The 14,250-nt window shown below is 40.6% G+C and overlaps 1 protein-coding gene across 2 annotated transcripts in view; it reads left to right on the top strand.

The window, feature by feature from the left end:
- The window catches only part of LOC125876926 (pre-mRNA-processing protein 40A-like), a 1,068,087-nt gene that overhangs the window by 591,685 nt on the left and 462,152 nt on the right, over positions 1-14,250 (top strand). The gene's annotated exons all lie outside the window — the stretch shown is intronic.

Here is a 14,250-nt window from a genome sequence, read left to right as displayed (position 1 = left end):
AAAAACACAAGGGTAGAACTGCATTTGCAACTACAATTCTTAAATTAAACCACAATTAATGATTGAACTCACTTATAAATAGCATTTAAACTAACAATTAGTAATAGCCATAAATTAAATCAACCCAAAATCGCATAATCACACCCCAAGAATTGAAGTTTTAGCTAGACATCATAAAAAGATTAAAAAAAATCGTTACCAAATTGAGTTTCCATTAACTGGGTAAGATAGATTTCGTCTTTACAAAGGTCCAATTCGAAAAATCTCAAAGACCCACTTCCAATTTCTCAAAAGTGAAAAACTTCAATTCTTCAAAGCTAAGGAAAACTAAAGAAAACTTGTCTCACAGTTCAAAACTTAATAATAGACTAAGATATTATGATATCAGATACTAAACTAAATGTTCAAAAATGTATTTATAGTCGCCAAATATGTGTTGCAAGAGTCACTCGGCGAAGTAAGTCGGGCTCGCCGAACCACTCGATGATCTGCCTTTTGGTCATTTTCATCGCCCTTATGTCTTGGCATTCAGCAACCTCAAGGTCTGTAACTTTGGGCGATCTAACTTTGCAGCACGAAACAACTTGGCAATCCTCCGACTGCTCCTTTCTATCACCAACTTGGATCTTTCTTTCAGGGATTAGCATATTGGAACTTTAGGCGGTCAAGTAGCCATTCGTCGACTCACCAAGTGGACTTGGCGATCACCAGGCTTGCCTTTCTTCATTCTTTCAGCCTGTTTTGTTCTTTTTTGCAAATTAGTGTTCTGGCTTCGTTCGTCAATCCATATACCTGGAAATCAAGGATTTTACATCAGTTATTGGCACAAAATAAGCATTTGAGGACACTAAGTCTACATAAATAAAGCCCTAAATGAGTCCAAATCTCGGACTCATCAACACCCCCCAACTTAAACTTTTGCTTGTCCTCAAATAAAACTCAAGTTCAGCAGTTCAGAAAGGATGTCTCAAACAGTGCTACAAAAGGCTCAATCATAAATGCACACAACAAGACTCAACTTACTCATGCAAGGATCAATTGTGCACTTAAAGTTTCAAGTTGTGACTCACCATTATCAAAGATTTTCAAGTTCACAATACTTACTTCAAATGCAAGTTCAAGCGCAACTAAGGTGCTCAAATGCCCTCACAACAAAGATGATTCCATATTCACACACAGTGGTTCAACACTTTAAGGCTCCGAAATCATATACAACTCTCGCACTCACAAAGATGAACACATGCATGACTTCACCCATAGGTTTGCCCTTATTTTCCACTCAAGAATCGCTTCAGCTCACCCAAGATCAAATAGGTCTTTTCAAGACTTGTAACGGGGTTGAGTGTAAAGGTATGGTTATTTAGGCTCAGTGGCTGCTATCCTCATGAAATATGGTGTGAACTAAACTTTCCTTCCCTTCAACATTTTCATTCATGCCCAAAATTCACCCCATTATTCACTTCTCATGGAATAATGGACACCCATTTCTTTTGCAATTTTAACGACTTTATTTCACAACTTTTTTATTCTTTTTCTTTTTCATTCTTCTTTTCTGTTTCTCTTTTTTTTTTGTATGGAGGGGTTCCATCTTTTTCACAACCACAGCTCAAGGGGGATTTCTTCACACTTCTTGATTTACCTTCTATTTTCACCACACTTGACCTAAGTTGGCTATTCAAATAAACGACACTTCATGAGTATTATGGGTGAATGGCTAAAGAGAGGTCTCCTTTACTCAAGTTTCTTCCAAGAAAAGGATAAGGCTCAAAAGGGGTTCAAGCAAGGTTCACACACTCACAAGGGTGGCCACAAAAGAGGTATATTGTCAAATTGTTTCACTCTTCAAAATTGTTGCCTAAGATCATTTCAAGAGCTTGTATCACTTAGTTAACTGGACCAACGGGGCAAATTCTAGGTGTCATCACACAAGGTTCACGGTAAGCCCATAACACAAGGCATTGGCACCAATATCAAAAAAGACTCCACACTTTCTTTAGTGTGCAATGTTCAACACAAGAGACTCATTCGATAATTGGCTAGTCACAACGGGATGCAAAAAGTTCACATATAATCTATGCAACTTCATTTGGCCTTATCGTAGCCGAACATTCATTTCTATTCGATTAAGAGCACTATTCAAGTCAGCGGTATTGATCATAACCGATACTCAAATTTGCACAAGAACAACAACAATCAAACACAACAAAGGGTGGTCAAATTTTTTAGAAGGGTCAAAAACCATTTGCATTTAAAACAAGGAGCCATAAGCTCAAACATCCACAAAATAGAAATCAACAACACAATTTACAACACAAAAACCCAATATATACAAAAAAAGAAAGTAATCATAAGAGGTAGGTATGGAAATACCTCACCCCCACCACAAATAAAAGTAGTTGTCCTCAAATGCAACAAAATAGTAACAACAAATCAATAGAAATGACAGAGAGGGAGGTAAAGGAAGGTCCTGTCTACACAGTTGCTCCATCTGTCAGGGCATCAGTGCCCGATGCAACATCAACACTAGGGCCTACCATGGACGTCTCTGTTAGTGACGTCTGAATCACCAAATGTACAATTGTCTCCTCCAGGTCTGGCATGTTTCCATAGATGGTCTCCTCTGGCACCTCAATCTGCTCCTCATCGGTCTCTGCCTCTGACTCATCGGCAACACATCATCCAATTGCTCATCTCCAGTGGTGGCCGAAGGAATCTCAGAAGTAGCCGGGGAATCCATATCATCAGTTGCCTCCAATAGTGAAGTAAAGTCTGTGGAGTTGAAGTAGGCCACATCCTTCCTCAAATCTGCAACCTCGGCTTTCAAAGTTGTCACCTCAGGAGTAGTCCTCTGTCAACTCTCAAAAGTATCTACTCTCACTGTGATAGTGTCAATAGATGCTCGTAGGGGTGTTAGTGCAGCTAGGATAGCACTTTCAATCATCCATGATACCGCAGCCTCCAATCGGATAGGCCTCACATCAGCAAAATAGACTAAGTGCCCTATCATCAGGATTATGGCCTGAGTGATCTTGGTGGGCTGGGGCAGAAGAACTAGGAGTCTGGGAGGAAGTGGAAGTACCTAAAGTCCCAGAGGCTAGAGTAGGCAAAGATGCCTCTGCAGGTATAGAATCAACATCAACCTCTGGGGATGCATCCACCGGAGCTGCTCTCCTCCTGTCTGCCTCCTCCTAGTTGTACTCGGCCTCAATGTGTCGGAAATCAGTCGAAGATGTAGGAGTGACCTCGATATCCCTCATCTCATCACAAGGAACTCTAGCACGCTGGCCCAACTCTGTAATTAGGATCGGAAAGGGAAGGGATGTATGGCTCTGCTTGGCCCTTATGGCCATCTCCTGCTCAATATTGACTCCCAAGTTAATGCTTCTCTAGGCTATTATGGATCTGAGACAAGCCGCCTTTGGGTGTCGAAGGATGGACTCGTTCTGCGAAGGCATGATAGAGTTATTGATGAACCCGGACCAGTATCGAGCGGCAACATTTAGGTCCTTCTTCTCGATGGGAGCCCCATCATCAATCCACCTTGAGGTGGTATCAAAAATCAAGGGCGCAAGCCAGCCCTTTAAGTTATCCAAGGACTACGCTATAGTCAAACCCTCATATGCATGCGCAAAACCTATAGCCCTGTCAAGTACAATTTTGATGTGATCGCTACTGCACCCTACTTCTTTCTCTCGGACCAGAACAGACTTCACTGATCTGAAAGCACTGGTCTTGTTCTTGCCCTTAGGCACCAGGTCACCGTATGTTGTGTAGAATTCCCGGACCCATGTAGGAATATAGGGGCCTCGGGGCATAGTGAACTGCTCGAACCTATGAAACTGGAGAGTGTCCCTCACGGTGGAATATCTGCCAACTAAACCCTCTGTGGATAGCAGTTTCTCCTTGAGAATTGTCCTCAACCCGTCGGCCTTTAATCTGTTGAGTAGCTGGGGAGGAGGACCATCTGATGGCGGTGTTGGAACCACAGTCGGTGTCAGAGCTGGCACTGTATTAGCTGTAGGAGGGGTGGCCTCTGGAACTCTTGACGAATCTGGGCAAGACCTAATACGAATCTCTGCCCGCCGGCAATGTAGAGGTTGGTCATCCTCCGGCACAGAAAATGCAGCTTGGAAGTCAAAGGATTCTCCCTCACTACCAGAGTAGTGCTCCAGAACCTCAGATACGGGCTTCTTGCCCTTGCCTTTTCCTCCCTTTGGAGGTTCTTTCCTTCCCTTTTTAGAGGAGGTAGTTGCCCCCTCGTTAATAACTGTGCCCCGTGCTTTTTTGCGGGGAGTCATGTCTAAGTTGGTTCTAGCTATAACTGCAAAACACACCAAAATAAGTGAGAATGATTCACAAAAAAAAATGCAGACATCATATTGCAAATAGACTCGCCAAACCGATCGGTGAGTCGCCGAAAGGATTGGCTCAAAAATTTCCCAAAAAAATGGCTTGCTGGGGATGGGAAGGCCCATTCGGCGAATCGCCGACATCATTCGGCGAGCACAGATTAGCCCACCGAAAATAATAGTGCATTTTAGGGGTTAGGGGCATAAAAAAAAGCGATTAACGAGACTTTTGGTGAGTCGTCGAGTGCACTCGGTGAGCTCATGCTTCTCGCCGAAATTTACAGAACCAACTCAACATAAACATGAAATTAAAGGCGATAAAGGGAGATTCGACAACCCGCCGAGTGGTTTGGCGAGCTTGACCCAGCTCGCCAAACTGTCCAATGTGCCATTTTCAACCCCAACTTCCAAAATCAACCCCGCAGCGCCCGAAAACAAAATTAAACCATGCACTTATTCAATTAAATCTAGATCCATAAGACCCATGCCACCGGGGTACTCAGAGTTTCCCTAGTTTGGCCCAAAATGGCCATTTTATGACTTTAGCCCTTAAATATGACATCTAACGCTTCATTATTGGGCAAAGCACGTCCTTTAGCACAAATGTGAGTTACTTAGACTTCACCCGACTAGAATCAACAACGATTAAGCACAACCCAACAATTTATGACCAATTTTAAAGCACGAATTTTAGGAAATTAACAATTTAGGCACACAATATTGAAATTCAAAACAGGCACACAAGCACACATTTACGATTTCAAAGAGGCCCAGCACACATCAACAAGGACAATACAATTGCAAAAGAGTTTAACCGCTAATTAAGAGTTTGGGGTTTGAAAAAATAACCTTTAATGCCGAATATACAATTTGAAATGTTAGGCGGCAAAGATTTCCAACTTTAAACACAAGATCAACGACCAAAAATCAAGAAATTGCGAGAATATAGAAAATATAGAGTGCGGGTATGATTGTATTGAAGTTAAAAAGTGAGGGAATGAGAAAGAGTTTGAAATTTTAAACCTTTGGCTTTTTAAAACCGTTCAGTTCACGCCCTTTCGGCAATATTAGTCGACCTCGCTGAACCACTCGGCGACATGCCGAGTGGTTACTTACCTCGCCGAGTTTTACAAGACCTCCAGTCAACCTGGGATCCAAACGGCGGACAACATCGGGATCGCCGACCTGTTCGGCGACAGGCCGAGTTGTCCATGGGCCCGCTGAGTTTTACAGAATCCAACATGTTAACTTGAGTCCAACGATGGTCCAAGTCGGGATCGTCAACCTCTTCGGCGAGTCACTGAGTGGACTATTGTCTCGTCAACCTGCATTTTTCAATCACATTCCATACTTTAACCTACACAATCAACACACTATTATTCCAAGAACAAAAAGAAAGCAAATAAAAACTTGGGTTGCCTCCCAAGCAGCACCTTAGTTAACGTTGTAGAACAACGCAGGCCCTTACTAAAACTTCATTCTTAGGGTTTTCCATAGTATCACTAGGAAACCCCCTTGCTATCTCGAGTTTAAATGAGAAGAAATTTGACCCATTTGGGTCTCCAACTGCTTGATAGAGACGAAATGAGAAGTAACCGGCTGGTTAAGGGTCGATACATCTTCTTTCATCTCTTTCAAAATTTTATTAGACCCTTCAACCTTGTTCAAAATACGAGAGAACATATCCTCAGACCGGCCACCCTCAGAAACATTGGGCTTTTGACTCTCGTGGGGAGGAATATACGTACCCTTCTCCACATCTCTTTCTTTTCAAGTGGGGTTACGATCCCTCCACTCTCTATGATGATACACACCCAACACCCACAGCATTTACACTTCTAGCACCAGCTCCCATGACATTCTTGGCTAAAATGTCAAGTTGGGTCATCATTTTTACCATATTCTGGTCCCTCTCTTGGTCTTTCTCAAGTTGCTCCTTCGTGAATTTAAAAGTGAGAGACCAGACCTGATCTTCGCGAGTGTACCAAGCCCGATTAATTTTGGTCATACCATCCAAAATTTGGGCTGCTATAATGTAAGGTTGTTGCATCAAACCTCCCAGAGAGAGTTGGTCAGTTACGCCCTTGTTCATCGAATCAAGGCTTCGGTAAAAATATTGCAGCAAAATGTTGTTGGGCAAACCATGAGTTAGGCATTGCAAGACCAACTTCTTAAATATTAGCCAAGTCTCATGAATTGGCTCACCCTCCAAATGCTTGAAGCTTTGGATGTTATCCTGAAGTGTCATTATCTTCGAAGGAGGGAAATATCGTGCATGAAATACGGTGACAAGTTCTTCCCACGAAGTGATGGAGTCTCTTGGCATTTCAGCCGACCACTTACATGCTTCTCCCATTAAGGAAAATGGGAAGAACCTCAACCGGACCAACTCTTGGGATATGTTCTTGAAGGAGAACGGCCCGCAAACATCAACAAAGTTCCTTATATGATCATGGGGATCCTCATGAGCTAATCCACCAAACAACCCCTTCAATTGTAAGAGTTGCAATATGGTGCTCCTATACAGTGTTCCCTTCAGCCGGAGGAAAGTGAATGGCACCAATTCCACCCACCACATGAGGATCATTAACATTTGGCTCATTGACATCGTTGAGGTTACCGATGTCATCTTGGTGGCCCACTTGGCTACCATTGCTTCCGTTGACACTCATTTCCTCTGTTTTAAATAAGCAACACACAAACCAAAACTAAAAATAAGTAGATTCTACTATGACTAAAAAGAGCAAAATTCAACTTCACCAAAAGAATCTCAAACAACACCACTCCCCGGCAGCGGCGCCATTTTGATTAATGACGTTTCAAAGAAACTTCACCCAATGCTAATCATCAACGGTCGTTAATCATTATATAACCCAACTAAATGAGTTGGGGTCGAATCCCACAGGGAGCGGTACGTGTTTAAGATTCAATTGAGAAGTACAAATATGATCAAATCAGTCATAGAAATAAAAGTTATCGAACAAAGACATTATTCAAATCATGGAGTTACACGAATGTCAAATGGGGGGTTTTGGTTTGAGTTATCAACTACAAACAGCAATAAACAATATGAATTAACAATAGTGAAACGAGTTCATGGGATGTGATTCGATTATAGTCTAATATAGACAAATGGGTAATTGCAACTATTAGAAAATAGCTAATATTAGTGAGTAAGCTAGACTATAGAGGAGGTAAACTTTCTCTCGAACAACTTACCCCGAATCAAGTCAATTTCTCTCGAAGATCAACAAGGATGCAAAATAAGAACATCCCACACCTTAGTCCATTCACTCTCTCGAGTTGAATGTGTGTAAAAGGGTTTAGGATTCACTCTCTCAAGCTGAATCCATGACAACCCAATACCCACAGACCATTAATCAATAATCTTAGTTTTAAAACCTCTCTTTCAAGCAAGCCAAAAACACAAGGGTAGAACTGCATTTGCAACTACAATTCTTAAATTTAACCACAATTAATGATTGAACTCACTTCTAAATAGCATTTAAACTAACAATTAGCAATACCCATAAACTAAATCAGCCCATAATCACATAATCACACCCAAGAATTGGGGTTTTAGCTAGATATCATACAAAGATAAAAATTATTACCAAATTGAGTTTGCATCAACTGGTAAGATTGATTTCATCTTTACAAAGGTCCAATTCGAAGAATCTCAAAGACCCACTTCCAATTTCTCAAAAGTGAAAAACTTCAATTCTTCAAAGCTAAGGAAACTTAGAGAAAACTTGTCTCATAGTTCAAAACTTAATAATATAATAAGATATTATGATATCAGATACTAAACTAAATGTTCAAAAATGTATTTATAATCGCCAAAAATGTCCTGCGAAGAGTCACTCGGTGAAGTCAGTCAGGCTCTCCGAACCACTCGGTGATTCGCCCTTTGGTCATTTCCATCGCCCTTCTACCTTGGCATTCAGCAACCTCAAGGTCTGTAACTTTGGGCGATGTAACTTTGCATCGCGGAACAACTCGGCAATCCGCCGACTGCTCCTTTCTCTCGCCAACTTGGTCTTTCCTTCAGGGCTTGGCACACTGGAACTTTAGGTGGTCAAGTACCCATTCGACGACTCACCAAGTGGACTTAGCGATCACCAGGCTTGCTTTTCTTCATTCTTTCAGCTTGTTTTGTTCCTTTTTGCAAATTTGTGTCCTTGCTTACTTCCTCAATCCATATACCTGGAAATTAAGGGTTTTACATCCGTTATTAGCACAAAATAAGTATTCGAGGACACTAAGTCTATATAAATAAAGCCCTAAATGAGTCCAAATCTTGGACTCATCAGCTCACAAGAATGAAACTTGCAGAAAATAACGATTCTGGGGTTTATTTCTGACTTAATTCGTGACTGACCCGCTATGGCGGCCCCCATCCCGCCATATAGGTCGTGCCCTAGCGGAAATAATCTCAACACAGTGGCTTGCACGGAACAAGTTAGTCGATTTAACAGTTTCAAACTCCCATTTCACAACACACCTTCGTCCCATGACACTCAGAAAATACCCGTTCACGCTAAGATCAGTTTTGGGAGTTCTACTCACCCGAATTTGATTCCGTAAAGTCGTACGAATTCCTTAACGTCTTATTTATCTACTCATGCAATCAAATTACTTCTTAAATCAACCAATCATTACCAGATTTCCCTAGACTCACATGACTCTGATTTCATCCAATTCTGGACTATGCTAGAAAATTCCAAGTTACTAAGAAAATTTTTCTGCCCTAAATTTTTCCCCGTTGGCTTTTCTATAACTACGGAAATAAGTCGTTACATAAGCTATAATAATCAGCACAAGTAGTAATGTAAACAGCACAAGCAGTTTACGTGGAAACCCATTTGCTCAAGGGCAGTGAAAACCACGACCTATACTCACAGGATTTCAACCCAACTTCATTTAACTCTAAAAGAAGCGATTGTTCAGATTACATACTCTTGTAACTTAGGGATTTAACTCTAAATCCCTTCCCCCTCAATGTAGCAACTCTACTGCAAAGAAAGAACTAAGCAATAACTCTATTGCCCACTAGACCACCCAACTCTAGATGACTTAGACTTCAACTAAGCAACAGCTCTGTTACCCACCAAACCACCTAACTCTAGATGATTTAGACTTCAACTAAGTAACAACAATGTTACCTACTAAACTAATTAACTCTAACTGATTTAGACTTTTCTTCTGAAACGAGTAAGGATCTAATTCCTTTATAACATAGGAATAGATTTACACAATATGAATTGAAGTATAACTCCTAAGACAACTAAGACGCATGCAGCTCTATCAGGTCCCTATTGTTCTTCTGGAGGATACTTCTAAAAAGGTGGTTTCTGTTTGTGTTCTTGAAATATTTCAGGAATGCAAAAACTAAGGTTGTGTCTATTGAAAGGAACCTTATAAACTAATAAACACAACCTTGAAAGGAACCTTATAAACTAATAAACACAACTTTGAGACCAGCTATTGTCCAAGGACTCTGTCGCACTATTGTTTAGAAGTCATGCACTGTTGTTCGGAAGTCGTACACCAACTCCTGCAAAGTGTACTTTTCCAGCTGTCAAATTCCCGCACATTTTCACCAAAGGATCAGGTCCCCTTATAATATACCTTTGTTTGTCCCATCATCAAAACTAGAACTAACATTTCCCCCTTTTTTTATGATGACAAACACACAAAATGCCATACTACTACAATATCAATGTTTTCCCCCTGTCAACACTACTTCTCTCTCTCTCATTTGTGAACTATGTGATCGAAGCAAACTTTTATCCTGTCCAACCAGTAATTTCCCCCTTTTGGCTTCATAAAAAACAAAGGCAATAAACCAAGTTAAGAGTAAGCATGTAAGGTAAGATCAGAGCCTATGGCAACACGTCATAACAGAGAAAGCAAAAAGAAGATCGATCAAACAAAAACAAGGATCCATTTCATTACACAAAAGTAAGCATTCAATACATTAGAATTAAACTACTTAAGAGAACCACGGGACACTTCCCAGACAACGATAAAAAGGAATCAACAGAAAGGGATAAGGAGGAGGGAGGCTTTTGAGTGAGGGATTGAATAACGAGAGTAAGTCGATCATTGGCAGTGTCATGAGCCTTGATCAGCTTCTCTTGAAGATCAGCATTCTGGGCCAAAAGAGTTGCATTCTTCAACCTTAATTTAGTGACTTATGTTGTACCAGGTCCCTCTGTTTGCGATTTTGTCAACTAAGCCTTTAATAATGCTATCTCAGCATCTTTTTTTCTCACAGGCATAGTCATTTCCTCCAGTTCATGCTTAAGTTGACTTTGCTCCACCACTAATTGAGACATCTTGATTAGTTGCCCTCTTTTTCCTTCTATGCATTTGCACTTCACCAAAGTGTTTAGGGGAAAGGATTGTTCCACTATCCCTACAGTACCTGCTCCTATAGGAACATCGAATGCTTGAACACCTTGGTGAGGAAATACCCATACCCCATACCATGCTTACCCTTTTGTTCCACCACTATTTTGTGCATATGCTCTAACATGAGGGCGGGACGATTCAGGGGATCAAACTTGCAAAGAGACTCCATTAGAAATTAATCAGCATCAGAGGCAACTGTTCTTTTCTCAGACCTCGAAAGAATCACTTTGTTAACAAACTCAAACAGTAGTTGATAGTTCCCCTTCATGAGATTCTTTTGAATTCCTAAACAATTCATCTTTGGAAGTTTGGCACACTCATTTGTAAAGCTTTTGCTGCAGGTTACGACAGATCTGATCCCTTTTCTGGGCACTATCAAGATTTCTGCCAATCTTTCCTTATTCAGATGAAAACTTCTATTCCCAACTAACGTGTTGAAGATTCTGTCCTCTGTTAACTCAACATTGTAAAAGAAGTCTCATACTTGTTTCTCATGCAATACGGGAGATTAGGTCATAAACAAGGGAGTCTATGATTGAATCTCAATTACAACAGCCACGGTGCTCATACCAGGCTTCCTGATGATCTCAGGATCAAAAATTCTTCCACTTAGGACTTTCTATATTCTCAGATTGTCAATAATGTCCTTCTTGGTTTCATCATTTTCCACTTTCTTCCTTTTGGAACCTGGTCCCTGATGTTTGCGTAATCAACGACACAACTTCTGATGAAAGTATCTACAAGTATAATAACCCAACCAAGGGTTGGGGTCAAGTCCCAAGGGAGTGGTTTCAAGAATTAATAGAAAAATAAAATTCAGTTCAAACTAGTCGTAGCTAAATACATTAACGATTAAAAACATTGTAAGTTAAAGAGGGACAAAAAAGTGTCAAATATCTATTTGGGGGTTTTGTCACTAGTAAGTACCAACAATAAAATTAACAGAGATTTCTAAGTTATGAGAACAGATTCTTGGGATGTGACCGGAATACGGGTAAATCTAAATTATTGGGTACATGCTTTCAATAGAAAATTCATAGAGTAATAGTGACTAGGCTAAGCTATACATGGAAATAAATTCTCTCTCGATCAACTTAACCCGTTTCAAATGGGTTCCTCTCGGACACCCACTTGCCGCATGAAGACCAGCCTACGCCTTACCCCACTCACTCTCTCGAGCTGAGTGTTAGGATATGGGACTAAGGTTTACTCTCTCGAGCTGAACCTCATGTCGACCCACTCCTTAGGCCATCAATCTAGTAGTCTTGGTTTAGCGACCTCTCTCTCGAGCAAGCCAAAAACACATAAATAAACGTGTATTTGCAACTACAAATTTGTTAGGTTCAACCACAACTACTAGATAAAATCAGCATTAAACTACTTCTAATATCAGTAAGCAAAAACCAACAACAATCTTAACCCATATTCGCTAAATCACACCCCAAGAATTGAGGTTCTTAGCTACACATCAATAAATAGAAATTTATACCTTCAATGATGTTGAAATCAAATGGATATGAAGATTTAAGTCTCAATTTAAGCAAGGAGTGAAGAATCCAAAAGACCCGCTTCCAACGAAGATTTCTAAGTAATGAGAAGGGATTCTTGGGATGTGACCGGAATATGGGTTAATCTAAATTATTGGGTGCATGCTTTCGATTGAGAATTTATAGAGTAATAGTGACTAGGCTAAGCTATACGTCGGAATAAATTCTCTCTCGAGGAACTTACCCCGTTTCAAATGGGTTCCTCTCGGACACCCACTTGCCGCATAAAGACCAACCTACGCCTTACCCCACTCACTCTCTCGAGCTGAGTGTTAGGATATGAGACTATGGTTCACAATCTCAAGCTGAACCTCATGTCGACCCACTACTTAGGACATCAATCTAGTAGTCTTAGTTTTGCGACCTCTCTCTCGAGCAAGCCGTAAACACATAAATAAACTTGTATTTGCAACTACAAATTTGTTAGATTCAACCAAAACTACTAGATGAAATCACCATTAAACTACATCTAATCTATCAACAAGAAAGACCCAACAACAATCTTAACCCATATTCGTTAAATCACACCCCAAGAATTGGGGTTTTTAGCCACACATCAAGAAATAGAAATTTATACCTTCAATGATGTTGAAAACAAATGGGTATGAAGATTTAAGTCTCAATATAGGCAAGGAGTGAAGAATCCAAAAGACCCGCTTCCAAATTGAAAGAGATGAACCCTCTTCTTCTTCGAGTCTTCAAAACCCTCTCCAAAACTTGAGAGAAAATATGAAAGCTAAAGTAAAAATTACAATAATGTTCAGACTCTCCTTTCTCACTCCCAAAACTAGTAAAGAGTTTAGTATTTATAGACTTCAGAAAATAGTGCTGGCGGATCGCTCAGTGAAGTTAGTCGCGAACACCAAATGTCTCGGCGATTCGCCTTTCTTCTAGTTCATCACCATTTGTGCTTTGCCTTCAGCATCTGTGCGTTCTGGATCATTGGGCAGTATACTTCTACTTCACAGAACTGATCGGTGAAGCGACGACTGCTTCTTTCATCGGCTTTTTGATCGTTCTTCTTCAGGGCTTCGCGTACTGGCACAGAGGGTGGAGTGCGTCCCTTCATCGAATCGTCAAGCAAGCTTGGCGATGTTCAGGCTTCAAATTCTTCATTCTTTACAGCCTTTTTGTTCCTTTTTGCGCCTAAGTGTCCATGCTTCCACTAAAACTTCAAATACCTTAAACTTAAGTGTTTTCATGAGATATTTAGACTAAATAAGCATTTGAGGACACAATTTCTATTAAAATGTAGCCATAAATGAGTCCACTTTATGGACTCATCAGTCCCTTTCTAACTCGGGTTCAGAATCGGGCGACACTTCTCTTCCCCTTTTGTATCTCTCCTTTATGCTCTTCTGTTTTGACTCCTTCCCTTTTCCCTTTGTTGTAGCAACAACCTTTTTGGCAGATGGTTTCCTATATTTTGGTTCTCTCTTCTTCTTTCCTTGTTCCTCCTTCCTTCTTAGTTCTGAGGTCAGAGTGATGTCCTTCGACACCATATCACTTTCTGATTGTTCATTTGAAACATCCACGACCCCATCAGCAGGAACCACAAACTCCTCTTCACCAATCTCTCTTCTTCTTCTAATTTCAGTAGTGCTGGCCTTACTTACTTTCATTGCACCACTCATAAGTTTTTGAGTGGCACACCTGGTAGAAGGTTTCTTCGTTAGTGTCTCCTCTACAACTTTCTCCTTTCCCTTGTTAGAGACATGGAACATTCTTCTATGTAAGGCCCAACATGGACGAGTATTATCCTCTTCATCATCTTCTGAATCATTGGAGGGTGGTAGTTCAACTTCAAAAGTTCAGTCAAATATTGGTTCAGTATTATCAAGAAAATCCTCAGTATGCCTACTTCTTCCTTCATTTATCTCTCATTTATGTCAGACTTTCCACAACTAAATTCTCACTAGAAGCGAGAATGTTGGATT

This window comes from Solanum stenotomum, chromosome 9, assembly GCF_019186545.1.
Source record: "Solanum stenotomum isolate F172 chromosome 9, ASM1918654v1, whole genome shotgun sequence".
Classification (NCBI taxonomy): domain Eukaryota; kingdom Viridiplantae; phylum Streptophyta; class Magnoliopsida; order Solanales; family Solanaceae; genus Solanum; species Solanum stenotomum.
The sequence above is the reverse complement of the archived record's forward strand: the minus strand, read 5'-3'. Positions and strand labels throughout refer to the sequence as shown.